Genomic DNA, 26870 nt, shown 5'->3' with positions numbered 1-26870 from the left:
GGTGGATTGTTTCGAGCAGAGAGTGGATGCTGGGGGTAGGGACGGCGCGTGGTGTTGGAGGGTTGATGATGAGGCCGTCTCATGAGCACCGTTCTTACTTTGGCGGTGCTGTGTTGTAGGCTTGCTGATGGCTTTGACGGTGCCAGAGGTGTGTGTTGAGGAGGGTTGCTACAGTAGAGAGAGGACGGTGCGGCAATGGAGTGGGGGGATGATGAAGAGAGACGGCGGCTTGGAATCGGCCCTGCACAGCCGGGGCTGCCAGTCTTTCCGACTGAATCGCGTGGATTGTGTCAGAATGGCTGCGCGAGAGTGTGAAGCGCGAACGTGTTTTCCAGCTCAGGCAGGGAAAGCCGTAGCCGGGCAGGCGGCCTGCCACCAGCCCGGGTAGCTCAGTCGGTAGAGCATCAGACTTTTAATCTGAGGGTCCAGGGTTCAAGTCCCTGCTCGGGCGGGTCGCTTTTAAATCGCTCTGCCACGGGACAACAGCGAAGGCGCAGGGCAGTGCTAACAAATCAGACTCAATGGCCCTTACATTGTGGCGGTGGAAGCAAGCACAGGGCAGTTTTGCCTGCATTTCCGAACTGTCGCAGTTGCTGCCGTAATCGCGGAACGCGTGGCTTCTGTTTGAATTGATCTCTTTAAGGTCCTCCAAATGCGCGAAATCAGAAATTAGCATAGAATCCCTCGACTGTGGAAACAGGCTGCCGACTCTCCCAAGAGTATCCCCCACACACCTAAACCCCCACCTCGTGACTCCGAACCTGCACATGCCTGAAAACAAGGGGCAATTTAGCATGGCCAAAACACCTGCGCTGCACTCCTTTGGACTGTGGGAGGAAACCGGATCCGTCGGACGAAATCCACGCAGACACGGGGAGAATGTGCAAACTCCACACAGGGAGTCGCCCGAGGCTCGAATGCGCCAAGGGTTCGTGGCGATGGGAGGCAGCAGTGAAATCCTGATTATATTTGCAGGTGCTGAAGCTTCGATTTATGGAGACTGCTCTCATCGATGGTCTGCTTTTGTTTTCAAATCAACTCAGACACGTCCAACGGAACCTTCATGCACATCTTCCTTGGTTTGGAGCTGATGGTGATGTGGCCGTGCGTGTGGGAGTGTCGGTGTCTGCGGCTTTGTGGTGGGGTGGATTGTTTCGAGCAGAGAGTGGATGCTGGGGGTAGGGACGGCGCGTGGTGTTGGAGGGTTGATGATGAGGCCGTCTCATGAGCACCGTTCTTACTTTGGCGGTGCTGTGTTGTAGGCTTGCTGATGGCTTTGACGGTGCCAGAGGTGTGTGTTGAGGAGGGTTGCTACAGTAGAGAGAGGACGGTGCGGCAATGGAGTGGGGGGATGATGAAGAGAGACGGCGGCTTGGAATCGGCCCTGCACAGCCGGGGCTGCCAGTCTTTCCGACTGAATCGCGTGGATTGTGTCAGAATGGCTGCGCGAGAGTGTAAAGCGCGAGCGTGTTTTCCAGCTCAGGCAGGGAAAGCCGTAGCCGGGCAGGCGGCCTGCCACCAGCCCGGGTAGCTCAGTCGGTAGAGCATCAGACTTTTAATCTGAGGGTCCAGGGTTCAAGTCCCTGCTCGGGCGGGTCGCTTTTAAATCGCTCTGCCACGGGACAACAGCGAAGGCGCAGGGCAGTGCTAACAAATCAGACTCAATGGCCCTTACATTGTGGCGGTGGAAGCAAGCACAGGGCAGTTTTGCCTGCATTTCCGAACTGTCGCAGTTGCTGCCGTAATCGCGGAACGCGTGGCTTCTGTTTGAATTGATCTCTTTAAGGTCCTCCAAATGCGCGAAATCAGAAATTAGCATAGAATCCCTCGACTGTGGAAACAAGCTACCGACTCTCCCAAGAGTATCCCCCACACACCTAAACCCCCACCTCGTGACTCCGAACCTGCACATGCCTGAAAACAAGGGGCAATTTAGCATGGCCAAAACACCTGCGCTGCACTCCTTTGGACTGTGGGAGGAAACCGGATCCGTCGGACGAAATCCACGCAGACACGGGGAGAATGTGCAAACTCCACACAGGGAGTCGCCCGAGGCTCGAATGCGCCAAGGGTTCGTGGCGATGGGAGGCAGCAGTGAAATCCTGATTATATTTGCAGGTGCTGAAGCTTCGATTTATGGAGACTGCTCTCATCGATGGTCTGCTTTTGTTTTCAAATCAACTCAGACACGTCCAACGGAACCTTCATGCACATCTTCCTTGGTTTGGAGCTGATGGTGATGTGGCCGTGCGTGTGGGAGTGTCGGTGTCTGCGGCTTTGTGGTGGGGTGGATTGTTTCGAGCAGAGAGTGGATGCTGGGGGTAGGGACGGCGCGTGGTGTTGGAGGGTTGATGATGAGGCCGTCTCATGAGCACCGTTCTTACTTTGGCGGTGCTGTGTTGTAGGCTTGCTGATGGCTTTGACGGTGCCAGAGGTGTGTGTTGAGGAGGGTTGCTACAGTAGAGAGAGGACGGTGCGGCAATGGAGTGGGGGGATGATGAAGAGAGACGGCGGCTTGGAATCGGCCCTGCACAGCCGGGGCTGCCAGTCTTTCCGACTGAATCGCGTGGATTGTGTCAGAATGGCTGCGCGAGAGTGTGAAGCGCGAACGTGTTTTCCAGCTCAGGCAGGGAAAGCCGTAGCCGGGCAGGCGGCCTGCCACCAGCCCGGGTAGCTCAGTCGGTAGAGCATCAGACTTTTAATCTGAGGGTCCAGGGTTCAAGTCCCTGCTCGGGCGGGTCGCTTTTAAATCGCTCTGCCACGGGACAACAGCGAAGGCGCAGGGCAGTGCTAACAAATCAGACTCAATGGCCCTTACATTGTGGCGGTGGAAGCAAGCACAGGGCAGTTTTGCCTGCATTTCCGAACTGTCGCAGTTGCTGCCGTAATCGCGGAACGCGTGGCTTCTGTTTGAATTGATCTCTTTAAGGTCCTCCAAATGCGCGAAATCAGAAATTAGCATAGAATCCCTCGACTGTGGAAACAGGCTGCCGACTCTCCCAAGAGTATCCCCCACACACCTAAACCCCCACCTCGTGACTCCGAACCTGCACATGCCTGAAAACAAGGGGCAATTTAGCATGGCCAAAACACCTGCGCTGCACTCCTTTGGACTGTGGGAGGAAACCGGATCCGTCGGACGAAATCCACGCAGACACGGGGAGAATGTGCAAACTCCACACAGGGAGTCGCCCGAGGCTCGAATGCGCCAAGGGTTCGTGGCGATGGGAGGCAGCAGTGAAATCCTGATTATATTTGCAGGTGCTGAAGCTTCGATTTATGGAGACTGCTCTCATCGATGGTCTGCTTTTGTTTTCAAATCAACTCAGACACGTCCAACGGAACCTTCATGCACATCTTCCTTGGTTTGGAGCTGATGGTGATGTGGCCGTGCGTGTGGGAGTGTCGGTGTCTGCGGCTTTGTGGTGGGGTGGATTGTTTCGAGCAGAGAGTGGATGCTGGGGGTAGGGACGGCGCGTGGTGTTGGAGGGTTGATGATGAGGCCGTCTCATGAGCACCGTTCTTACTTTGGCGGTGCTGTGTTGTAGGCTTGCTGATGGCTTTGACGGTGCCAGAGGTGTGTGTTGAGGAGGGTTGCTACAGTAGAGAGAGGACGGTGCGGCAATGGAGTGGGGGGATGATGAAGAGAGACGGCGGCTTGGAATCGGCCCTGCACAGCCGGGGCTGCCAGTCTTTCCGACTGAATCGCGTGGATTGTGTCAGAATGGCTGCGCGAGAGTGTGAAGCGCGAACGTGTTTTCCAGCTCAGGCAGGGAAAGCCGTAGCCGGGGAGGCGGCCTGCCACCAGCCCGGGTAGCTCAGTCGGTAGAGCATCAGACTTTTAATCTGAGGGTCCAGGGTTCAAGTCCCTGCTCGGGCGGGTCGCTTTTAAATCGCTCTGCCACGGGACAACAGCGAAGGCGCAGGGCAGTGCTAACAAATCAGACTCAATGGCCCTTACATTGTGGCGGTGGAAGCAAGCACAGGGCAGTTTTGCCTGCATTTCCGAACTGTCGCAGTTGCTGCCGTAATCGCGGAACGCGTGGCTTCTGTTTGAATTGATCTCTTTAAGGTCCTCCAAATGCGCGAAATCAGAAATTAGCATAGAATCCCTCGACTGTGGAAACAGGCTGCCGACTCTCCCAAGAGTATCCCCCACACACCTAAACCCCCACCTCGTGACTCCGAACCTGCACATGCCTGAAAACAAGGGGCAATTTAGCATGGCCAAAACACCTGCGCTGCACTCCTTTGGACTGTGGGAGGAAACCGGATCCGTCGGACGAAATCCACGCAGACACGGGGAGAATGTGCAAACTCCACACAGGGAGTCGCCCGAGGCTCGAATGCGCCAAGGGTTCGTGGCGATGGGAGGCAGCAGTGAAATCCTGATTATATTTGCAGGTGCTGAAGCTTCGATTTATGGAGACTGCTCTCATCGATGGTCTGCTTTTGTTTTCAAATCAACTCAGACACGTCCAACGGAACCTTCATGCACATCTTCCTTGGTTTGGAGCTGATGGTGATGTGGCCGTGCGTGTGGGAGTGTCGGTGTCTGCGGCTTTGTGGTGGGGTGGATTGTTTCGAGCAGAGAGTGGATGCTGGGGGTAGGGACGGCGCGTGGTGTTGGAGGGTTGATGATGAGGCCGTCTCATGAGCACCGTTCTTACTTTGGCGGTGCTGTGTTGTAGGCTTGCTGATGGCTTTGACGGTGCCAGAGGTGTGTGTTGAGGAGGGTTGCTACAGTAGAGAGAGGACGGTGCGGCAATGGAGTGGGGGGATGATGAAGAGAGACGGCGGCTTGGAATCGGCCCTGCACAGCCGGGGCTGCCAGTCTTTCCGACTGAATCGCGTGGATTGTGTCAGAATGGCTGCGCGAGAGTGTGAAGCGCGAGCGTGTTTTCCAGCTCAGGCAGGGAAAGCCGTAGCCGGGCAGGCGGCCTGCCACCAGCCCGGGTAGCTCAGTCGGTAGAGCATCAGACTTTTAATCTGAGGGTCCAGGGTTCAAGTCCCTGCTCGGGCGGGTCGCTTTTAAATCGCTCTGCCACGGGACAACAGCGAAGGCGCAGGGCAGTGCTAACAAATCAGACTCAATGGCCCTTACATTGTGGCGGTGGAAGCAAGCACAGGGCAGTTTTGCCTGCATTTCCGAACTGTCGCAGTTGCTGCCGTAATCGCGGAACGCGTGGCTTCTGTTTGAATTGATCTCTTTAAGGTCCTCCAAATGCGCGAAATCAGAAATTAGCATAGAATCCCTCGACTGTGGAAACAGGCTACCGACTCTCCCAAGAGTATCCCCCACACACCTAAACCCCCACCTCGTGACTCCGAACCTGCACATGCCTGAAAACAAGGGGCAATTTAGCATGGCCAAAACACCTGCGCTGCACTCCTTTGGACTGTGGGAGGAAACCGGATCCGTCGGACGAAATCCACGCAGACACGGGGAGAATGTGCAAACTCCACACAGGGAGTCGCCCGAGGCTCGAATGCGCCAAGGGTTCGTGGCGATGGGAGGCAGCAGTGAAATCCTGATTATATTTGCAGGTGCTGAAGCTTCGATTTATGGAGACTGCTCTCATCGATCGTCTGCTTTTGTTTTCAAATCAACTCAGACACGTCCAACGGAACCTTCATGCACATCTTCCTTGGTTTGGAGCTGATGGTGATGTGGCCGTGCGTGTGGGAGTGTCGGTGTCTGCGGCTTTGTGGTGGGGTGGATTGTTTCGAGCAGAGAGTGGATGCTGGGGGTAGGGACGGCGCGTGGTGTTGGAGGGTTGATGATGAGGCCGTCTCATGAGCACCGTTCTTACTTTGGCGGTGCTGTGTTGTAGGCTTGCTGATGGCTTTGACGGTGCCAGAGGTGTGTGTTGAGGAGGGTTGCTACAGTAGAGAGAGGACGGTGCGGCAATGGAGTGGGGGGATGATGAAGAGAGACGGCGGCTTGGAATCGGCCCTGCACAGCCGGGGCTGCCAGTCTTTCCGACTGAATCGCGTGGATTGTGTCAGAATGGCTGCGCGAGAGTGTGAAGCGCGAACGTGTTTTCCAGCTCAGGCAGGGAAAGCCGTAGCCGGGCAGGCGGCCTGCCACCGGCCCGGGTAGCTCAGTCGGTAGAGCATCAGACTTTTAATCTGAGGGTCCAGGGTTCAAGTCCCTGCTCGGGCGGGTCGCTTTTAAATCGCTCTGCCACGGGACAACAGCGAAGGCGCAGGGCAGTGCTAACAAATCAGACTCAATGGCCCTTACATTGTGGCGGTGGAAGCAAGCACAGGGCAGTTTTGCCTGCATTTCCGAACTGTCGCAGTTGCTGCCGTAATCGCGGAACGCGTGGCTTCTGTTTGAATTGATCTCTTTAAGGTCCTCCAAATGCGCGAAATCAGAAATTAGCATAGAATCCCTCGACTGTGGAAACAAGCTACCGACTCTCCCAAGAGTATCCCCCACACACCTAAACCCCCACCTCGTGACTCCGAACCTGCACATGCCTGAAAACAAGGGGCAATTTAGCATGGCCAAAACACCTGCGCTGCACTCCTTTGGACTGTGGGAGGAAACCGGATCCGTCGGACGAAATCCACGCAGACACGGGGAGAATGTGCAAACTCCACACAGGGAGTCGCCCGAGGCTCGAATGCGCCAAGGGTTCGTGGCGATGGGAGGCAGCAGTGAAATCCTGATTATATTTGCAGGTGCTGAAGCTTCGATTTATGGAGACTGCTCTCATCGATGGTCTGCTTTTGTTTTCAAATCAACTCAGACACGTCCAACGGAACCTTCATGCACATCTTCCTTGGTTTGGAGCTGATGGTGATGTGGCCGTGCGTGTGGGAGTGTCGGTGTCTGCGGCTTTGTGGTGGGGTGGATTGTTTCGAGCAGAGAGTGGATGCTGGGGGTAGGGACGGCGCGTGGTGTTGGAGGGTTGATGATGAGGCCGTCTCATGAGCACCGTTCTTACTTTGGCGGTGCTGTGTTGTAGGCTTGCTGATGGCTTTGACGGTGCCAGAGGTGTGTGTTGAGGAGGGTTGCTACAGTAGAGAGAGGACGGTGCGGCAATGGAGTGGGGGGATGATGAAGAGAGACGGCGGCTTGGAATCGGCCCTGCACAGCCGGGGCTGCCAGTCTTTCCGACTGAATCGCGTGGATTGTGTCAGAATGGCTGCGCGAGAGTGTGAAGCGCGAACGTGTTTTCCAGCTCAGGCAGGGAAAGCCGTAGCCGGGCAGGCGGCCTGCCACCAGCCCGGGTAGCTCAGTCGGTAGAGCATCAGACTTTTAATCTGAGGGTCCAGGGTTCAAGTCCCTGCTCGGGCGGGTCGCTTTTAAATCGCTCTGCCACGGGACAACAGCGAAGGCGCAGGGCAGTGCTAACAAATCAGACTCAATGGCCCTTACATTGTGGCGGTGGAAGCAAGCACAGGGCAGTTTTGCCTGCATTTCCGAACTGTCGCAGTTGCTGCCGTAATCGCGGAACGCGTGGCTTCTGTTTGAATTGATCTCTTTAAGGTCCTCCAAATGCGCGAAATCAGAAATTAGCATAGAATCCCTCGACTGTGGAAACAGGCTGCCGACTCTCCCAAGAGTATCCCCCACACACCTAAACCCCCACCTCGTGACTCCGAACCTGCACATGCCTGAAAACAAGGGGCAATTTAGCATGGCCAAAACACCTGCGCTGCACTCCTTTGGACTGTGGGAGGAAACCGGATCCGTCGGACGAAATCCACGCAGACACGGGGAGAATGTGCAAACTCCACACAGGGAGTCGCCCGAGGCTCGAATGCGCCAAGGGTTCGTGGCGATGGGAGGCAGCAGTGAAATCCTGATTATATTTGCAGGTGCTGAAGCTTCGATTTATGGAGACTGCTCTCATCGATCGTCTGCTTTTGTTTTCAAATCAACTCAGACACGTCCAACGGAACCTTCATGCACATCTTCCTTGGTTTGGAGCTGATGGTGATGTGGCCGTGCGTGTGGGAGTGTCGGTGTCTGCGGCTTTGTGGTGGGGTGGATTGTTTCGAGCAGAGAGTGGATGCTGGGGGTAGGGACGGCGCGTGGTGTTGGAGGGTTGATGATGAGGCCGTCTCATGAGCACCGTTCTTACTTTGGCGGTGCTGTGTTGTAGGCTTGCTGATGGCTTTGACGGTGCCAGAGGTGTGTGTTGAGGAGGGTTGCTACAGTAGAGAGAGGACGGTGCGGCAATGGAGTGGGGGGATGATGAAGAGAGACGGCGGCTTGGAATCGGCCCTGCACAGCCGGGGCTGCCAGTCTTTCCGACTGAATCGCGTGGATTGTGTCAGAATGGCTGCGCGAGAGTGTGAAGCGCGAACGTGTTTTCCAGCTCAGGCAGGGAAAGCCGTAGCCGGGCAGGCGGCCTGCCACCAGCCCGGGTAGCTCAGTCGGTAGAGCATCAGACTTTTAATCTGAGGGTCCAGGGTTCAAGTCCCTGCTCGGGCGGGTCGCTTTTAAATCGCTCTGCCACGGGACAACAGCGAAGGCGCAGGGCAGTGCTAACAAATCAGACTCAATGGCCCTTACATTGTGGCGGTGGAAGCAAGCACAGGGCAGTTTTGCCTGCATTTCCGAACTGTCGCAGTTGCTGCCGTAATCGCGGAACGCGTGGCTTCTGTTTGAATTGATCTCTTTAAGGTCCTCCAAATGCGCGAAATCAGAAATTAGCATAGAATCCCTCGACTGTGGAAACAGGCTGCCGACTCTCCCAAGAGTATCCCCCACACACCTAAACCCCCACCTCGTGACTCCGAACCTGCACATGCCTGAAAACAAGGGGCAATTTAGCATGGCCAAAACACCTGCGCTGCACTCCTTTGGACTGTGGGAGGAAACCGGATCCGTCGGACGAAATCCACGCAGACACGGGGAGAATGTGCAAACTCCACACAGGGAGTCGCCCGAGGCTCGAATGCGCCAAGGGTTCGTGGCGATGGGAGGCAGCAGTGAAATCCTGATTATATTTGCAGGTGCTGAAGCTTCGATTTATGGAGACTGCTCTCATCGATGGTCTGCTTTTGTTTTCAAATCAACTCAGACACGTCCAACGGAACCTTCATGCACATCTTCCTTGGTTTGGAGCTGATGGTGATGTGGCCGTGCGTGTGGGAGTGTCGGTGTCTGCGGCTTTGTGGTGGGGTGGATTGTTTCGAGCAGAGAGTGGATGCTGGGGGTAGGGACGGCGCGTGGTGTTGGAGGGTTGATGATGAGGCCGTCTCATGAGCACCGTTCTTACTTTGGCGGTGCTGTGTTGTAGGCTTGCTGATGGCTTTGACGGTGCCAGAGGTGTGTGTTGAGGAGGGTTGCTACAGTAGAGAGAGGACGGTGCGGCAATGGAGTGGGGGGATGATGAAGAGAGACGGCGGCTTGGAATCGGCCCTGCACAGCCGGGGCTGCCAGTCTTTCCGACTGAATCGCGTGGATTGTGTCAGAATGGCTGCGCGAGAGTGTGAAGCGCGAACGTGTTTTCCAGCTCAGGCAGGGAAAGCCGTAGCCGGGCAGGCGGCCTGCCACCAGCCCGGGTAGCTCAGTCGGTAGAGCATCAGACTTTTAATCTGAGGGTCCAGGGTTCAAGTCCCTGCTCGGGCGGGTCGCTTTTAAATCGCTCTGCCACGGGACAACAGCGAAGGCGCAGGGCAGTGCTAACAAATCAGACTCAATGGCCCTTACATTGTGGCGGTGGAAGCAAGCACAGGGCAGTTTTGCCTGCATTTCCGAACTGTCGCAGTTGCTGCCGTAATCGCGGAACGCGTGGCTTCTGTTTGAATTGATCTCTTTAAGGTCCTCCAAATGCGCGAAATCAGAAATTAGCATAGAATCCCTCGACTGTGGAAACAAGCTACCGACTCTCCCAAGAGTATCCCCCACACACCTAAACCCCCACCTCGTGACTCCGAACCTGCACATGCCTGAAAACAAGGGGCAATTTAGCATGGCCAAAACACCTGCGCTGCACTCCTTTGGACTGTGGGAGGAAACCGGATCCGTCGGACGAAATCCACGCAGACACGGGGAGAATGTGCAAACTCCACACAGGGAGTCGCCCGAGGCTCGAATGCGCCAAGGGTTCGTGGCGATGGGAGGCAGCAGTGAAATCCTGATTATATTTGCAGGTGCTGAAGCTTCGATTTATGGAGACTGCTCTCATCGATCGTCTGCTTTTGTTTTCAAATCAACTCAGACACGTCCAACGGAACCTTCATGCACATCTTCCTTGGTTTGGAGCTGATGGTGATGTGGCCGTGCGTGTGGGAGTGTCGGTGTCTGCGGCTTTGTGGTGGGGTGGATTGTTTCGAGCAGAGAGTGGATGCTGGGGGTAGGGACGGCGCGTGGAGTTGGAGGGTTGATGATGAGGCCGTCTCATGAGCACCGTTCTTACTTTGGCGGTGCTGTGTTGTAGGCTTGCTGATGGCTTTGACGGTGCCAGAGGTGTGTGTTGAGGAGGGTTGCTACAGTAGAGAGAGGACGGTGCGGCAATGGAGTGGGGGGATGATGAAGAGAGACGGCGGCTTGGAATCGGCCCTGCACAGCCGGGGCTGCCAGTCTTTCCGACTGAATCGCGTGGATTGTGTCAGAATGGCTGCGCGAGAGTGTGAAGCGCGAGCGTGTTTTCCAGCTCAGGCAGGGAAAGCCGTAGCCGGGCAGGCGGCCTGCCACCAGCCCGGGTAGCTCAGTCGGTAGAGCATCAGACTTTTAATCTGAGGGTCCAGGGTTCAAGTCCCTGCTCGGGCGGGTCGCTTTTAAATCGCTCTGCCACGGGACAACAGCGAAGGCGCAGGGCAGTGCTAACAAATCAGACTCAATGGCCCTTACATTGTGGCGGTGGAAGCAAGCACAGGGCCGTTTTGCCTGCATTTCCGAACTGTCGCAGTTGCTGCCGTAATCGCGGAACGCGTGGCTTCTGTTTGAATTGATCTCTTTAAGGTCCTCCAAATGCGCGAAATCAGAAATTAGCATAGAATCCCTCGACTGTGGAAACAGGCTGCCGACTCTCCCAAGAGTATCCCCCACACACCTAAACCCCCACCTCGTGACTCCGAACCTGCACATGCCTGAAAACAAGGGGCAATTTAGCATGGCCAAAACACCTGCGCTGCACTCCTTTGGACTGTGGGAGGAAACCGGATCCGTCGGACGAAATCCACGCAGACACGGGGAGAATGTGCAAACTCCACACAGGGAGTCGCCCGAGGCTCGAATGCGCCAAGGGTTCGTGGCGATGGGAGGCAGCAGTGAAATCCTGATTATATTTGCAGGTGCTGAAGCTTCGATTTATGGAGACTGCTCTCATCGATGGTCTGCTTTTGTTTTCAAATCAACTCAGACACGTCCAACGGAACCTTCATGCACATCTTCCTTGGTTTGGAGCTGATGGTGATGTGGCCGTGCGTGTGGGAGTGTCGGTGTCTGCGGCTTTGTGGTGGGGTGGATTGTTTCGAGCAGAGAGTGGATGCTGGGGGTAGGGACGGCGCGTGGTGTTGGAGGGTTGATGATGAGGCCGTCTCATGAGCACCGTTCTTACTTTGGCGGTGCTGTGTTGTAGGCTTGCTGATGGCTTTGACGGTGCCAGAGGTGTGTGTTGAGGAGGGTTGCTACAGTAGAGAGAGGACGGTGCGGCAATGGAGTGGGGGGATGATGAAGAGAGACGGCGGCTTGGAATCGGCCCTGCACAGCCGGGGCTGCCAGTCTTTCCGACTGAATCGCGTGGATTGTGTCAGAATGGCTGCGCGAGAGTGTGAAGCGCGAACGTGTTTTCCAGCTCAGGCAGGGAAAGCCGTAGCCGGGCAGGCGGCCTGCCACCAGCCCGGGTAGCTCAGTCGGTAGAGCATCAGACTTTTAATCTGAGGGTCCAGGGTTCAAGTCCCTGCTCGGGCGGGTCGCTTTTAAATCGCTCTGCCACGGGACAACAGCGAAGGCGCAGGGCAGTGCTAACAAATCAGACTCAATGGCCCTTACATTGTGGCGGTGGAAGCAAGCACAGGGCAGTTTTGCCTGCATTTCCGAACTGTCGCAGTTGCTGCCGTAATCGCGGAACGCGTGGCTTCTGTTTGAATTGATCTCTTTAAGGTCCTCCAAATGCGCGAAATCAGAAATTAGCATAGAATCCCTCGACTGTGGAAACAGGCTGCCGACTCTCCCAAGAGTATCCCCCACACACCTAAACCCCCACCTCGTGACTCCGAACCTGCACATGCCTGAAAACAAGGGGCAATTTAGCATGGCCAAAACACCTGCGCTGCACTCCTTTGGACTGTGGGAGGAAACCGGATCCGTCGGACGAAATCCACGCAGACACGGGGAGAATGTGCAAACTCCACACAGGGAGTCGCCCGAGGCTCGAATGCGCCAAGGGTTCGTGGCGATGGGAGGCAGCAGTGAAATCCTGATTATATTTGCAGGTGCTGAAGCTTCGATTTATGGAGACTGCTCTCATCGATGGTCTGCTTTTGTTTTCAAATCAACTCAGACACGTCCAACGGAACCTTCATGCACATCTTCCTTGGTTTGGAGCTGATGGTGATGTGGCCGTGCGTGTGGGAGTGTCGGTGTCTGCGGCTTTGTGGTGGGGTGGATTGTTTCGAGCAGAGAGTGGATGCTGGGGGTAGGGACGGCGCGTGGTGTTGGAGGGTTGATGATGAGGCCGTCTCATGAGCACCGTTCTTACTTTGGCGGTGCTGTGTTGTAGGCTTGCTGATGGCTTTGACGGTGCCAGAGGTGTGTGTTGAGGAGGGTTGCTACAGTAGAGAGAGGACGGTGCGGCAATGGAGTGGGGGGATGATGAAGAGAGACGGCGGCTTGGAATCGGCCCTGCACAGCCGGGGCTGCCAGTCTTTCCGACTGAATCGCGTGGATTGTGTCAGAATGGCTGCGCGAGAGTGTGAAGCGCGAGCGTGTTTTCCAGCTCAGGCAGGGAAAGCCGTAGCCGGGCAGGCGGCCTGCCACCAGCCCGGGTAGCTCAGTCGGTAGAGCATCAGACTTTTAATCTGAGGGTCCAGGGTTCAAGTCCCTGCTCGGGCGGGTCGCTTTTAAATCGCTCTGCCACGGGACAACAGCGAAGGCGCAGGGCAGTGCTAACAAATCAGACTCAATGGCCCTTACATTGTGGCGGTGGAAGCAAGCACAGGGCAGTTTTGCCTGCATTTCCGAACTGTCGCAGTTGCTGCCGTAATCGCGGAACGCGTGGCTTCTGTTTGAATTGATCTCTTTAAGGTCCTCCAAATGCGCGAAATCAGAAATTAGCATAGAATCCCTCGACTGTGGAAACAGGCTACCGACTCTCCCAAGAGTATCCCCCACACACCTAAACCCCCACCTCGTGACTCCGAACCTGCACATGCCTGAAAACAAGGGGCAATTTAGCATGGCCAAAACACCTGCGCTGCACTCCTTTGGACTGTGGGAGGAAACCGGATCCGTCGGACGAAATCCACGCAGACACGGGGAGAATGTGCAAACTCCACCCACACAGGGAGTCGCCCGAGGCTCGAATGCGCCAAGGGTTCGTGGCGATGGGAGGCAGCAGTGAAATCCTGATTATATTTGCAGGTGCTGAAGCTTCGATTTATGGAGACTGCTCTCATCGATCGTCTGCTTTTGTTTTCAAATCAACTCAGACACGTCCAACGGAACCTTCATGCACATCTTCCTTGGTTTGGAGCTGATGGTGATGTGGCCGTGCGTGTGGGAGTGTCGGTGTCTGCGGCTTTGTGGTGGGGTGGATTGTTTCGAGCAGAGAGTGGATGCTGGGGGTAGGGACGGCGCGTGGTGTTGGAGGGTTGATGATGAGGCCGTCTCATGAGCACCGTTCTTACTTTGGCGGTGCTGTGTTGTAGGCTTGCTGATGGCTTTGACGGTGCCAGAGGTGTGTGTTGAGGAGGGTTGCTACAGTAGAGAGAGGACGGTGCGGCAATGGAGTGGGGGGATGATGAAGAGAGACGGCGGCTTGGAATCGGCCCTGCACAGCCGGGGCTGCCAGTCTTTCCGACTGAATCGCGTGGATTGTGTCAGAATGGCTGCGCGAGAGTGTGAAGCGCGAACGTGTTTTCCAGCTCAGGCAGGGAAAGCCGTAGCCGGGCAGGCGGCCTGCCACCGGCCCGGGTAGCTCAGTCGGTAGAGCATCAGACTTTTAATCTGAGGGTCCAGGGTTCAAGTCCCTGCTCGGGCGGGTCGCTTTTAAATCGCTCTGCCACGGGACAACAGCGAAGGCGCAGGGCAGTGCTAACAAATCAGACTCAATGGCCCTTACATTGTGGCGGTGGAAGCAAGCACAGGGCAGTTTTGCCTGCATTTCCGAACTGTCGCAGTTGCTGCCGTAATCGCGGAACGCGTGGCTTCTGTTTGAATTGATCTCTTTAAGGTCCTCCAAATGCGCGAAATCAGAAATTAGCATAGAATCCCTCGACTGTGGAAACAAGCTACCGACTCTCCCAAGAGTATCCCCCACACACCTAAACCCCCACCTCGTGACTCCGAACCTGCACATGCCTGAAAACAAGGGGCAATTTAGCATGGCCAAAACACCTGCGCTGCACTCCTTTGGACTGTGGGAGGAAACCGGATCCGTCGGACGAAATCCACGCAGACACGGGGAGAATGTGCAAACTCCACACAGGGAGTCGCCCGAGGCTCGAATGCGCCAAGGGTTCGTGGCGATGGGAGGCAGCAGTGAAATCCTGATTATATTTGCAGGTGCTGAAGCTTCGATTTATGGAGACTGCTCTCATCGATGGTCTGCTTTTGTTTTCAAATCAACTCAGACACGTCCAACGGAACCTTCATGCACATCTTCCTTGGTTTGGAGCTGATGGTGATGTGGCCGTGCGTGTGGGAGTGTCGGTGTCTGCGGCTTTGTGGTGGGGTGGATTGTTTCGAGCAGAGAGTGGATGCTGGGGGTAGGGACGGCGCGTGGTGTTGGAGGGTTGATGATGAGGCCGTCTCATGAGCACCGTTCTTACTTTGGCGGTGCTGTGTTGTAGGCTTGCTGATGGCTTTGACGGTGCCAGAGGTGTGTGTTGAGGAGGGTTGCTACAGTAGAGAGAGGACGGTGCGGCAATGGAGTGGGGGGATGATGAAGAGAGACGGCGGCTTGGAATCGGCCCTGCACAGCCGGGGCTGCCAGTCTTTCCGACTGAATCGCGTGGATTGTGTCAGAATGGCTGCGCGAGAGTGTGAAGCGCGAACGTGTTTTCCAGCTCAGGCAGGGAAAGCCGTAGCCGGGCAGGCGGCCTGCCACCAGCCCGGGTAGCTCAGTCGGTAGAGCATCAGACTTTTAATCTGAGGGTCCAGGGTTCAAGTCCCTGCTCGGGCGGGTCGCTTTTAAATCGCTCTGCCACGGGACAACAGCGAAGGCGCAGGGCAGTGCTAACAAATCAGACTCAATGGCCCTTACATTGTGGCGGTGGAAGCAAGCACAGGGCAGTTTTGCCTGCATTTCCGAACTGTCGCAGTTGCTGCCGTAATCGCGGAACGCGTGGCTTCTGTTTGAATTGATCTCTTTAAGGTCCTCCAAATGCGCGAAATCAGAAATTAGCATAGAATCCCTCGACTGTGGAAACAGGCTGCCGACTCTCCCAAGAGTATCCCCCACACACCTAAACCCCCACCTCGTGACTCCGAACCTGCACATGCCTGAAAACAAGGGGCAATTTAGCATGGCCAAAACACCTGCGCTGCACTCCTTTGGACTGTGGGAGGAAACCGGATCCGTCGGACGAAATCCACGCAGACACGGGGAGAATGTGCAAACTCCACACAGGGAGTCGCCCGAGGCTCGAATGCGCCAAGGGTTCGTGGCGATGGGAGGCAGCAGTGAAATCCTGATTATATTTGCAGGTGCTGAAGCTTCGATTTATGGAGACTGCTCTCATCGATGGTCTGCTTTTGTTTTCAAATCAACTCAGACACGTCCAACGGAACCTTCATGCACATCTTCCTTGGTTTGGAGCTGATGGTGATGTGGCCGTGCGTGTGGGAGTGTCGGTGTCTGCGGCTTTGTGGTGGGGTGGATTGTTTCGAGCAGAGAGTGGATGCTGGGGGTAGGGACGGCGCGTGGTGTTGGAGGGTTGATGATGAGGCCGTCTCATGAGCACCGTTCTTACTTTGGCGGTGCTGTGTTGTAGGCTTGCTGATGGCTTTGACGGTGCCAGAGGTGTGTGTTGAGGAGGGTTGCTACAGTAGAGAGAGGACGGTGCGGCAATGGAGTGGGGGGATGATGAAGAGAGACGGCGGCTTGGAATCGGCCCTGCACAGCCGGGGCTGCCAGTCTTTCCGACTGAATCGCGTGGATTGTGTCAGAATGGCTGCGCGAGAGTGTGAAGCGCGAACGTGTTTTCCAGCTCAGGCAGGGAAAGCCGTAGCCGGGCAGGCGGCCTGCCACCAGCCCGGGTAGCTCAGTCGGTAGAGCATCAGACTTTTAATCTGAGGGTCCAGGGTTCAAGTCCCTGCTCGGGCGGGTCGCTTTTAAATCGCTCTGCCACGGGACAACAGCGAAGGCGCAGGGCAGTGCTAACAAATCAGACTCAATGGCCCTTACATTGTGGCGGTGGAAGCAAGCACAGGGCAGTTTTGCCTGCATTTCCGAACTGTCGCAGTTGCTGCCGTAATCGCGGAACGCGTGGCTTCTGTTTGAATTGATCTCTTTAAGGTCCTCCAAATGCGCGAAATCAGAAATTAGCATAGAATCCCTCGACTGTGGAAACAGGCTGCCGACTCTCCCAAGAGTATCCCCCACACACCTAAACCCCCACCTCGTGACTCCGAACCTGCACATGCCTGAAAACAAGGGGCAATTTAGCATGGCCAAAACACCTGCGCTGCACTCCTTTGGACTGTGGGAGGAAACCGGATCCGTCGGACGAAATCCACGCAGACACGGGGAGAATGTGCAAACTCCACACAGGGAGTCGCCCGAGGCTCGAATGCGCCAAGGGTTCGTGGCGATGGGAGGCAGCAGTGAAATCCTGATTATATTTGCAGGTGCTGAAGCTTCGATTTATGGAGACTGCTCTCATCGATGGTCTGCTTTTGTTTTCAAATCAACTCAGACACGTCCAACGGAACCTTCATGCACATCTTCCTTGGTTTGGAGCTGATGGTGATGTGGCCGTGCGTGTGGGAGTGTCGGTGTCTGCGGCTTTGTGGTGGGGTGGATTGTTTCGAGCAGAGAGTGGATGCTGGGGGTAGGGACGGCGCGTGGTGTTGGAGGGTTGATGATGAGGCCGTCTCATGAGCACCGTTCTTACTTTGGCGGTGCTGTGTTGTAGGCTTGCTGATGGCTTTGACGGTGCCAGAGGTGTGTGTTGAGGAGGGTTGCTACAGTAGAGAGAGGACGGTGCGGCAATGGAGTGGGGGGATGATGAAGAGAGACGGCGGCTTGGAATCGGCCCTGCACAGCCGGGGCTGCCAGTCTTTCCGACTGAATCGCGTGGATTGTGTCAGAATGGCTGCGCGAGAGTGTGAAGCGCGAGCGTGTTTTCCAGCTCAGGCAGGGAAAGCCGTAGCCGGGCAGGCGGCCTGCCACCAGCCCGGGTAGCTCAGTCGGTAGAGCATCAGACTTTTAATCTGAGGGTCCAGGGTTCAAGTCCCTGCTCGGGCGGGTCGCTTTTAAATCGCTCTGCCACGGGACAACAGCGAAGGCGCAGGGCAGTGCTAACAAATCAGACTCAATGGCCCTTACATTGTGGCGGTGGAAGCAAGCACAGGGCAGTTTTGCCTGCATTTCCGAACTGTCGCAGTTGCTGCCGTAATCGCGGAACGCGTGGCTTCTGTTTGAATTGATCTCTTTAAGGTCCTCCAAATGCGCGAAATCAGAAATTAGCATAGAATCCCTCGACTGTGGAAACAAGCTACCGACTCTCCCAAGAGTATCCCCCACACACCTAAACCCCCACCTCGTGACTCCGAACCTGCACATGCCTGAAAACAAGGGGCAATTTAGCATGGCCAAAACACCTGCGCTGCACTCCTTTGGACTGTGGGAGGAAACCGGATCCGTCGGACGAAATCCACGCAGACACGGGGAGAATGTGCAAACTCCACACAGGGAGTCGCCCGAGGCTCGAATGCGCCAAGGGTTCGTGGCGATGGGAGGCAGCAGTGAAATCCTGATTATATTTGCAGGTGCTGAAGCTTCGATTTATGGAGACTGCTCTCATCGATCGTCTGCTTTTGTTTTCAAATCAACTCAGACACGTCCAACGGAACCTTCATGCACATCTTCCTTGGTTTGGAGCTGATGGTGATGTGGCCGTGCGTGTGGGAGTGTCGGTGTCTGCGGCTTTGTGGTGGGGTGGATTGTTTCGAGCAGAGAGTGGATGCTGGGGGTAGGGACGGCGCGTGGAGTTGGAGGGTTGATGATGAGGCCGTCTCATGAGCACCGTTCTTACTTTGGCGGTGCTGTGTTGTAGGCTTGCTGATGGCTTTGACGGTGCCAGAGGTGTGTGTTGAGGAGGGTTGCTACAGTAGAGAGAGGACGGTGCGGCAATGGAGTGGGGGGATGATGAAGAGAGACGGCGGCTTGGAATCGGCCCTGCACAGCCGGGGCTGCCAGTCTTTCCGACTGAATCGCGTGGATTGTGTCAGAATGGCTGCGCGAGAGTGTGAAGCGCGAGCGTGTTTTCCAGCTCAGGCAGGGAAAGCCGTAGCCGGGCAGGCGGCCTGCCACCAGCCCGGGTAGCTCAGTCGGTAGAGCATCAGACTTTTAATCTGAGGGTCCAGGGTTCAAGTCCCTGCTCGGGCGGGTCGCTTTTAAATCGCTCTGCCACGGGACAACAGCGAAGGCGCAGGGCAGTGCTAACAAATCAGACTCAATGGCCCTTACATTGTGGCGGTGGAAGCAAGCACAGGGCAGTTTTGCCTGCATTTCCGAACTGTCGCAGTTGCTGCCGTAATCGCGGAACGCGTGGCTTCTGTTTGAATTAATCTCTTTAAGGTCCTCCAAATGCGCGAAATCAGAAATTAGCATAGAATCCCTCGACTGTGGAAACAGGCTGCCGACTCTCCCAAGAGTATCCCCCACACACCTAAACCCCCACCTCGTGACTCCGAACCTGCACATGCCTGAAAACAAGGGGCAATTTAGCATGGCCAAAACACCTGCGCTGCACTCCTTTGGACTGTGGGAGGAAACCGGATCCGTCGGACGAAATCCACGCAGACACGGGGAGAATGTGCAAACTCCACACAGGGAGTCGCCCGAGGCTCGAATGCGCCAAGGGTTCGTGGCGATGGGAGGCAGCAGTGAAATCCTGATTATATTTGCAGGTGCTGAAGCTTCGATTTATGGAGACTGCTCTCATCGATGGTCTGCTTTTGTTTTCAAATCAACTCAGACACGTCCAACGGAACCTTCATGCACATCTTCCTTGGTTTGGAGCTGATGGTGATGTGGCCGTGCGTGTGGGAGTGTCGGTGTCTGCGGCTTTGTGGTGGGGTGGATTGTTTCGAGCAGAGAGTGGATGCTGGGGGTAGGGACGGCGCGTGGTGTTGGAGGGTTGATGATGAGGCCGTCTCATGAGCACCGTTCTTACTTTGGCGGTGCTGTGTTGTAGGCTTGCTGATGGCTTTGACGGTGCCAGAGGTGTGTGTTGAGGAGGGTTGCTACAGTAGAGAGAGGACGGTGCGGCAATGGAGTGGGGGGATGATGAAGAGAGACGGCGGCTTGGAATCGGCCCTGCACAGCCGGGGCTGCCAGTCTTTCCGACTGAATCGCGTGGATTGTGTCAGAATGGCTGCGCGAGAGTGTGAAGCGCGAACGTGTTTTCCAGCTCAGGCAGGGAAAGCCGTAGCCGGGCAGGCGGCCTGCCACGAGCCCGGGTAGCTCAGTCGGTAGAGCATCAGACTTTTAATCTGAGGGTCCAGGGTTCAAGTCCCTGCTCGGGCGGGTCGCTTTTAAATCGCTCTGCCACGGGACAACAGCGAAGGCGCAGGGCAGTGCTAACAAATCAGACTCAATGGCCCTTACATTGTGGCGGTGGAAGCAAGCACAGGGCAGTTTTGCCTGCATTTCCGAACTGTCGCAGTTGCTGCCGTAATCGCGGAACGCGTGGCTTCTGTTTGAATTGATCTCTTTAAGGTCCTCCAAATGCGCGAAATCAGAAATTAGCATAGAATCCCTCGACTGTGGAAACAGGCTACCGACTCTCCCAAGAGTATCCCCCACACACCTAAACCCCCACCTCGTGACTCCGAACCTGCACATGCCTGAAAACAAGGGGCAATTTAGCATGGCCAAAACACCTGCGCTGCACTCCTTTGGACTGTGGGAGGAAACCGGATCCGTCGGACGAAATCCACGCAGACACGGGGAGAATGTGCAAACTCCACCCACACAGGGAGTCGCCCGAGGCTCGAATGCGCCAAGGGTTCGTGGCGATGGGAGGCAGCAGTGAAATCCTGATTATATTTGCAGGTGCTGAAGCTTCGATTTATGGAGACTGCTCTCATCGATCGTCTGCTTTTGTTTTCAAATCAACTCAGACACGTCCAACGGAACCTTCATGCACATCTTCCTTGGTTTGGAGCTGATGGTGATGTGGCCGTGCGTGTGGGAGTGTCGGTGTCTGCGGCTTTGTGGTGGGGTGGATTGTTTCGAGCAGAGAGTGGATGCTGGGGGTAGGGACGGCGCGTGGTGTTGGAGGGTTGATGATGAGGCCGTCTCATGAGCACCGTTCTTACTTTGGCGGTGCTGTGTTGTAGGCTTGCTGATGGCTTTGACGGTGCCAGAGGTGTGTGTTGAGGAGGGTTGCTACAGTAGAGAGAGGACGGTGCGGCAATGGAGTGGGGGGATGATGAAGAGAGACGGCGGCTTGGAATCGGCCCTGCACAGCCGGGGCTGCCAGTCTTTCCGACTGAATCGCGTGGATTGTGTCAGAATGGCTGCGCGAGAGTGTGAAGCGCGAACGTGTTTTCCAGCTCAGGCAGGGAAAGCCGTAGCCGGGCAGGCGGCCTGCCACCGGCCCGGGTAGCTCAGTCGGTAGAGCATCAGACTTTTAATCTGAGGGTCCAGGGTTCAAGTCCCTGCTCGGGCGGGTCGCTTTTAAATCGCTCTGCCACGGGACAACAGCGAAGGCGCAGGGCAGTGCTAACAAATCAGACTCAATGGCCCTTACATTGTGGCGGTGGAAGCAAGCACAGGGCAGTTTTGCCTGCATTTCCGAACTGTCGCAGTTGCTGCCGTAATCGCGGAACGCGTGGCTTCTGTTTGAATTGATCTCTTTAAGGTCCTCCAAATGCGCGAAATCAGAAATTAGCATAGAATCCCTCGACTGTGGAAACAAGCTACCGACTCTCCCAAGAGTATCCCCCACACACCTAAACCCCCACCTCGTGACTCCGAACCTGCACATGCCTGAAAACAAGGGGCAATTTAGCATGGCCAAAACACCTGCGCTGCACTCCTTTGGACTGTGGGAGGAAACCGGATCCGTCGGACGAAATCCACGCAGACACGGGGAGAATGTGCAAACTCCACACAGGGAGTCGCCCGAGGCTCGAATGCGCCAAGGGTTCGTGGCGATGGGAGGCAGCAGTGAAATCCTGATTATATTTGCAGGTGCTGAAGCTTCGATTTATGGAGACTGCTCTCATCGATGGTCTGCTTTTGTTTTCAAATCAACTCAGACACGTCCAACGGAACCTTCATGCACATCTTCCTTGGTTTGGAGCTGATGGTGATGTGGCCGTGCGTGTGGGAGTGTCGGTGTCTGCGGCTTTGTGGTGGGGTGGATTGTTTCGAGCAGAGAGTGGATGCTGGGGGTAGGGACGGCGCGTGGTGTTGGAGGGTTGATGATGAGGCCGTCTCATGAGCACCGTTCTTACTTTGGCGGTGCTGTGTTGTAGGCTTGCTGATGGCTTTGACGGTGCCAGAGGTGTGTGTTGAGGAGGGTTGCTACAGTAGAGAGAGGACGGTGCGGCAATGGAGTGGGGGGATGATGAAGAGAGACGGCGGCTTGGAATCGGCCCTGCACAGCCGGGGCTGCCAGTCTTTCCGACTGAATCGCGTGGATTGTGTCAGAATGGCTGCGCGAGAGTGTGAAGCGCGAACGTGTTTTCCAGCTCAGGCAGGGAAAGCCGTAGCCGGGCAGGCGGCCTGCCACCAGCCCGGGTAGCTCAGTCGGTAGAGCATCAGACTTTTAATCTGAGGGTCCAGGGTTCAAGTCCCTGCTCGGGCGGGTCGCTTTTAAATCGCTCTGCCACGGGACAACAGCGAAGGCGCAGGGCAGTGCTAACAAATCAGACTCAATGGCCCTTACATTGTGGCGGTGGAAGCAAGCACAGGGCAGTTTTGCCTGCATTTCCGAACTGTCGCAGTTGCTGCCGTAATCGCGGAACGCGTGGCTTCTGTTTGAATTGATCTCTTTAAGGTCCTCCAAATGCGCGAAATCAGAAATTAGCATAGAATCCCTCGACTGTGGAAACAGGCTGCCGACTCTCCCAAGAGTATCCCCCACACACCTAAACCCCCACCTCGTGACTCCGAACCTGCACATGCCTGAAAACAAGGGGCAATTTAGCATGGCCAAAACACCTGCGCTGCACTCCTTTGGACTGTGGGAGGAAACCGGATCCGTCGGACGAAATCCACGCAGACACGGGGAGAATGTGCAAACTCCACACAGGGAGTCGCCCGAGGCTCGAATGCGCCAAGGGTTCGTGGCGATGGGAGGCAGCAGTGAAATCCTGATTATATTTGCAGGTGCTGAAGCTTCGATTTATGGAGACTGCTCTCATCGATGGTCTGCTTTTGTTTTCAAATCAACTCAGACACGTCCAACGGAACCTTCATGCACATCTTCCTTGGTTTGGAGCTGATGGTGATGTGGCCGTGCGTGTGGGAGTGTCGGTGTCTGCGGCTTTGTGGTGGGGTGGATTGTTTCGAGCAGAGAGTGGATGCTGGGGGTAGGGACGGCGCGTGGTGTTGGAGGGTTGATGATGAGGCCGTCTCATGAGCACCGTTCTTACTTTGGCGGTGCTGTGTTGTAGGCTTGCTGATGGCTTTGACGGTGCCAGAGGTGTGTGTTGAGGAGGGTTGCTACAGTAGAGAGAGGACGGTGCGGCAATGGAGTGGGGGGATGATGAAGAGAGACGGCGGCTTGGAATCGGCCCTGCACAGCCGGGGCTGCCAGTCTTTCCGACTGAATCGCGTGGATTGTGTCAGAATGGCTGCGCGAGAGTGTGAAGCGCGAACGTGTTTTCCAGCTCAGGCAGGGAAAGCCGTAGCCGGGCAGGCGGCCTGCCACCAGCCCGGGTAGCTCAGTCGGTAGAGCATCAGACTTTTAATCTGAGGGTCCAGGGTTCAAGTCCCTGCTCGGGCGGGTCGCTTTTAAATCGCTCTGCCACGGGACAACAGCGAAGGCGCAGGGCAGTGCTAACAAATCAGACTCAATGGCCCTTACATTGTGGCGGTGGAAGCAAGCACAGGGCAGTTTTGCCTGCATTTCCGAACTGTCGCAGTTGCTGCCGTAATCGCGGAACGCGTGGCTTCTGTTTGAATTGATCTCTTTAAGGTCCTCCAAATGCGCGAAATCAGAAATTAGCATAGAATCCCTCGACTGTGGAAACAGGCTGCCGACTCTCCCAAGAGTATCCCCCACACACCTAAACCCCCACCTCGTGACTCCGAACCTGCACATGCCTGAAAACAAGGGGCAATTTAGCATGGCCAAAACACCTGCGCTGCACTCCTTTGGACTGTGGGAGGAAACCGGATCCGTCGGACGAAATCCACGCAGACACGGGGAGAATGTGCAAACTCCACACAGGGAGTCGCCCGAGGCTCGAATGCGCCAAGGGTTCGTGGCGATGGGAGGCAGCAGTGAAATCCTGATTATATTTGCAGGTGCTGAAGCTTCGATTTATGGAGACTGCTCTCATCGATGGTCTGCTTTTGTTTTCAAATCAACTCAGACACGTCCAACGGAACCTTCATGCACATCTTCCTTGGTTTGGAGCTGATGGTGATGTGGCCGTGCGTGTGGGAGTGTCGGTGTCTGCGGCTTTGTGGTGGGGTGGATTGTTTCGAGCAGAGAGTGGATGCTGGGGGTAGGGACGGCGCGTGGTGTTGGAGGGTTGATGATGAGGCCGTCTCATGAGCACCGTTCTTACTTTGGCGGTGCTGTGTTGTAGGCTTGCTGATGGCTTTGACGGTGCCAGAGGTGTGTGTTGAGGAGGGTTGCTACAGTAGAGAGAGGACGGTGCGGCAATGGAGTGGGGGGATGATGAAGAGAGACGGCGGCTTGGAATCGGCCCTGCACAGCCGGGGCTGCCAGTCTTTCCGACTGAATCGCGTGGATTGTGTCAGAATGGCTGCGCGAGAGTGTGAAGCGCGAGCGTGTTTTCCAGCTCAGGCAGGGAAAGCCGTAGCCGGGCAGGCGGCCTGCCACCAGCCCGGGTAGCTCAGTCGGTAGAGCATCAGACTTTTAATCTGAGGGTCCAGGGTTCAAGTCCCTGCTCGGGCGGGTCGCTTTTAAATCGCTCTGCCACGGGACAACAGCGAAGGCGCAGGGCAGTGCTAACAAATCAGACTCAATGGCCCTTACATTGTGGCGGTGGAAGCAAGCACAGGGCAGTTTTGCCTGCATTTCCGAACTGTCGCAGTTGCTGCCGTAATCGCGGAACGCGTGGCTTCTGTTTGAATTGATCTCTTTAAGGTCCTCCAAATGCGCGAAATCAGAAATTAGCATAGAATCCCTCGACTGTGGAAACAAGCTACCGACTCTCCCAAGAGTATCCCCCACACACCTAAACCCCCACCTCGTGACTCCGAACCTGCACATGCCTGAAAACAAGGGGCAATTTAGCATGGCCAAAACACCTGCGCTGCACTCCTTTGGACTGTGGGAGGAAACCGGATCCGTCGGACGAAATCCACGCAGACACGGGGAGAATGTGCAAACTCCACACAGGGAGTCGCCCGAGGCTCGAATGCGCCAAGGGTTCGTGGCGATGGGAGGCAGCAGTGAAATCCTGATTATATTTGCAGGTGCTGAAGCTTCGATTTATGGAGACTGCTCTCATCGATCGTCTGCTTTTGTTTTCAAATCAACTCAGACACGTCCAACGGAACCTTCATGCACATCTTCCTTGGTTTGGAGCTGATGGTGATGTGGCCGTGCGTGTGGGAGTGTCGGTGTCTGCGGCTTTGTGGTGGGGTGGATTGTTTCGAGCAGAGAGTGGATGCTGGGGGTAGGGACGGCGCGTGGAGTTGGAGGGTTGATGATGAGGCCGTCTCATGAGCACCGTTCTTACTTTGGCGGTGCTGTGTTGTAGGCTTGCTGATGGCTTTGACGGTGCCAGAGGTGTGTGTTGAGGAGGGTTGCTACAGTAGAGAGAGGACGGTGCGGCAATGGAGTGGGGGGATGATGAAGAGAGACGGCGGCTTGGAATCGGCCCTGCACAGCCGGGGCTGCCAGTCTTTCCGACTGAATCGCGTGGATTGTGTCAGAATGGCTGCGCGAGAGTGTGAAGCGCGAGCGTGTTTTCCAGCTCAGGCAGGGAAAGCCGTAGCCGGGCAGGCGGCCTGCCACCAGCCCGGGTAGCTCAGTCGGTAGAGCATCAGACTTTTAATCTGAGGGTCCAGGGTTCAAGTCCCTGCTCGGGCGGGTCGCTTTTAAATCGCTCTGCCACGGGACAACAGCGAAGGCGCAGGGCAGTGCTAACAAATCAGACTCAATGGCCCTTACATTGTGGCGGTGGAAGCAAGCACAGGGCAGTTTTGCCTGCATTTCCGAACTGTCGCAGTTGCTGCCGTAATCGCGGAACGCGTGGCTTCTGTTTGAATTAATCTCTTTAAGGTCCTCCAAATGCGCGAAATCAGAAATTAGCATAGAATCCCTCGACTGTGGAAACAGGCTGCCGACTCTCCCAAGAGTATCCCCCACACACCTAAACCCCCACCTCGTGACTCCGAACCTGCACATGCCTGAAAACAAGGGGCAATTTAGCATGGCCAAAACACCTGCGCTGCACTCCTTTGGACTGTGGGAGGAAACCGGATCCGTCGGACGAAATCCACGCAGACACGGGGAGAATGTGCAAACTCCACACAGGGAGTCGCCCGAGGCTCGAATGCGCCAAGGGTTCGTGGCGATGGGAGGCAGCAGTGAAATCCTGATTATATTTGCAGGTGCTGAAGCTTCGATTTATGGAGACTGCTCTCATCGATGGTCTGCTTTTGTTTTCAAATCAACTCAGACACGTCCAACGGAACCTTCATGCACATCTTCCTTGGTTTGGAGCTGATGGTGATGTGGCCGTGCGTGTGGGAGTGTCGGTGTCTGCGGCTTTGTGGTGGGGTGGATTGTTTCGAGCAGAGAGTGGATGCTGGGGGTAGGGACGGCGCGTGGTGTTGGAGGGTTGATGATGAGGCCGTCTCATGAGCACCGTTCTTACTTTGGCGGTGCTGTGTTGTAGGCTTGCTGATGGCTTTGACGGTGCCAGAGGTGTGTGTTGAGGAGGGTTGCTACAGTAGAGAGAGGACGGTGCGGCAATGGAGTGGGGGGATGATGAAGAGAGACGGCGGCTTGGAATCGGCCCTGCACAGCCGGGGCTGCCAGTCTTTCCGACTGAATCGCGTGGATTGTGTCAGAATGGCTGCGCGAGAGTGTGAAGCGCGAACGTGTTTTCCAGCTCAGGCAGGGAAAGCCGTAGCCGGGCAGGCGGCCTGCCACCAGCCCGGGTAGCTCAGTCGGTAGAGCATCAGACTTTTAATCTGAGGGTCCAGGGTTCAAGTCCCTGCTCGGGCGGGTCGCTTTTAAATCGCTCTGCCACGGGACAACAGCGAAGGCGCAGGGCAGTGCTAACAAATCAGACTCAATGGCCCTTACATTGTGGCGGTGGAAGCAAGCACAGGGCAGTTTTGCCTGCA

At 55.9% G+C, this 26870-nt stretch overlaps 24 non-coding genes across 24 annotated transcripts; all 24 read left to right on the top strand.

Annotated features, from left to right (window-relative positions):
* The first annotated feature begins 378 nt into the window (after positions 1-378).
* Positions 379-451, top strand: trnak-uuu (transfer RNA lysine (anticodon UUU)). The gene has a single exon. It is a non-coding gene; the product is annotated as a tRNA-Lys (tRNA).
* A 1070-nt stretch (positions 452-1521) lies between these two features.
* trnak-uuu (transfer RNA lysine (anticodon UUU)) lies at positions 1522-1594 on the top strand. The gene has a single exon. It is a non-coding gene; the product is annotated as a tRNA-Lys (tRNA).
* A 1070-nt stretch (positions 1595-2664) lies between these two features.
* trnak-uuu (transfer RNA lysine (anticodon UUU)) lies at positions 2665-2737 on the top strand. The gene has a single exon. It is a non-coding gene; the product is annotated as a tRNA-Lys (tRNA).
* A 1070-nt stretch (positions 2738-3807) lies between these two features.
* On the top strand, positions 3808-3880 carry trnak-uuu (transfer RNA lysine (anticodon UUU)). Its single transcript has one exon. It is a non-coding gene; the product is annotated as a tRNA-Lys (tRNA).
* Positions 3881-4950: 1070 nt separating this feature from the next.
* trnak-uuu (transfer RNA lysine (anticodon UUU)) lies at positions 4951-5023 on the top strand. Its single transcript has one exon. It is a non-coding gene; the product is annotated as a tRNA-Lys (tRNA).
* Positions 5024-6093: 1070 nt separating this feature from the next.
* Positions 6094-6166, top strand: trnak-uuu (transfer RNA lysine (anticodon UUU)). Its single transcript has one exon. It is a non-coding gene; the product is annotated as a tRNA-Lys (tRNA).
* Positions 6167-7236: 1070 nt separating this feature from the next.
* On the top strand, positions 7237-7309 carry trnak-uuu (transfer RNA lysine (anticodon UUU)). Its single transcript has one exon. It is a non-coding gene; the product is annotated as a tRNA-Lys (tRNA).
* A 1070-nt stretch (positions 7310-8379) lies between these two features.
* Positions 8380-8452, top strand: trnak-uuu (transfer RNA lysine (anticodon UUU)). The gene has a single exon. It is a non-coding gene; the product is annotated as a tRNA-Lys (tRNA).
* A 1070-nt stretch (positions 8453-9522) lies between these two features.
* Positions 9523-9595, top strand: trnak-uuu (transfer RNA lysine (anticodon UUU)). Its single transcript has one exon. It is a non-coding gene; the product is annotated as a tRNA-Lys (tRNA).
* A 1070-nt stretch (positions 9596-10665) lies between these two features.
* Positions 10666-10738, top strand: trnak-uuu (transfer RNA lysine (anticodon UUU)). Its single transcript has one exon. It is a non-coding gene; the product is annotated as a tRNA-Lys (tRNA).
* A 1070-nt stretch (positions 10739-11808) lies between these two features.
* trnak-uuu (transfer RNA lysine (anticodon UUU)) lies at positions 11809-11881 on the top strand. The gene has a single exon. It is a non-coding gene; the product is annotated as a tRNA-Lys (tRNA).
* A 1070-nt stretch (positions 11882-12951) lies between these two features.
* Positions 12952-13024, top strand: trnak-uuu (transfer RNA lysine (anticodon UUU)). The gene has a single exon. It is a non-coding gene; the product is annotated as a tRNA-Lys (tRNA).
* Positions 13025-14098: 1074 nt separating this feature from the next.
* Positions 14099-14171, top strand: trnak-uuu (transfer RNA lysine (anticodon UUU)). The gene has a single exon. It is a non-coding gene; the product is annotated as a tRNA-Lys (tRNA).
* A 1070-nt stretch (positions 14172-15241) lies between these two features.
* trnak-uuu (transfer RNA lysine (anticodon UUU)) lies at positions 15242-15314 on the top strand. Its single transcript has one exon. It is a non-coding gene; the product is annotated as a tRNA-Lys (tRNA).
* Positions 15315-16384: 1070 nt separating this feature from the next.
* Positions 16385-16457, top strand: trnak-uuu (transfer RNA lysine (anticodon UUU)). The gene has a single exon. It is a non-coding gene; the product is annotated as a tRNA-Lys (tRNA).
* A 1070-nt stretch (positions 16458-17527) lies between these two features.
* On the top strand, positions 17528-17600 carry trnak-uuu (transfer RNA lysine (anticodon UUU)). Its single transcript has one exon. It is a non-coding gene; the product is annotated as a tRNA-Lys (tRNA).
* Positions 17601-18670: 1070 nt separating this feature from the next.
* Positions 18671-18743, top strand: trnak-uuu (transfer RNA lysine (anticodon UUU)). Its single transcript has one exon. It is a non-coding gene; the product is annotated as a tRNA-Lys (tRNA).
* Positions 18744-19813: 1070 nt separating this feature from the next.
* On the top strand, positions 19814-19886 carry trnak-uuu (transfer RNA lysine (anticodon UUU)). The gene has a single exon. It is a non-coding gene; the product is annotated as a tRNA-Lys (tRNA).
* Positions 19887-20960: 1074 nt separating this feature from the next.
* On the top strand, positions 20961-21033 carry trnak-uuu (transfer RNA lysine (anticodon UUU)). The gene has a single exon. It is a non-coding gene; the product is annotated as a tRNA-Lys (tRNA).
* A 1070-nt stretch (positions 21034-22103) lies between these two features.
* On the top strand, positions 22104-22176 carry trnak-uuu (transfer RNA lysine (anticodon UUU)). The gene has a single exon. It is a non-coding gene; the product is annotated as a tRNA-Lys (tRNA).
* Positions 22177-23246: 1070 nt separating this feature from the next.
* On the top strand, positions 23247-23319 carry trnak-uuu (transfer RNA lysine (anticodon UUU)). Its single transcript has one exon. It is a non-coding gene; the product is annotated as a tRNA-Lys (tRNA).
* Positions 23320-24389: 1070 nt separating this feature from the next.
* trnak-uuu (transfer RNA lysine (anticodon UUU)) lies at positions 24390-24462 on the top strand. The gene has a single exon. It is a non-coding gene; the product is annotated as a tRNA-Lys (tRNA).
* Positions 24463-25532: 1070 nt separating this feature from the next.
* trnak-uuu (transfer RNA lysine (anticodon UUU)) lies at positions 25533-25605 on the top strand. Its single transcript has one exon. It is a non-coding gene; the product is annotated as a tRNA-Lys (tRNA).
* A 1070-nt stretch (positions 25606-26675) lies between these two features.
* On the top strand, positions 26676-26748 carry trnak-uuu (transfer RNA lysine (anticodon UUU)). Its single transcript has one exon. It is a non-coding gene; the product is annotated as a tRNA-Lys (tRNA).
* The last annotated feature ends 122 nt before the right edge of the window (positions 26749-26870 follow it).

This window comes from Chiloscyllium punctatum, chromosome 24 (genome assembly GCF_047496795.1).
Source record: "Chiloscyllium punctatum isolate Juve2018m chromosome 24, sChiPun1.3, whole genome shotgun sequence".
In the NCBI taxonomy this organism is placed as follows: Eukaryota; Metazoa; Chordata; class Chondrichthyes; order Orectolobiformes; family Hemiscylliidae; genus Chiloscyllium; species Chiloscyllium punctatum.
Note: the sequence above shows the minus strand (reverse complement) of the source record. Positions and strands in the feature narration are given on the sequence as shown.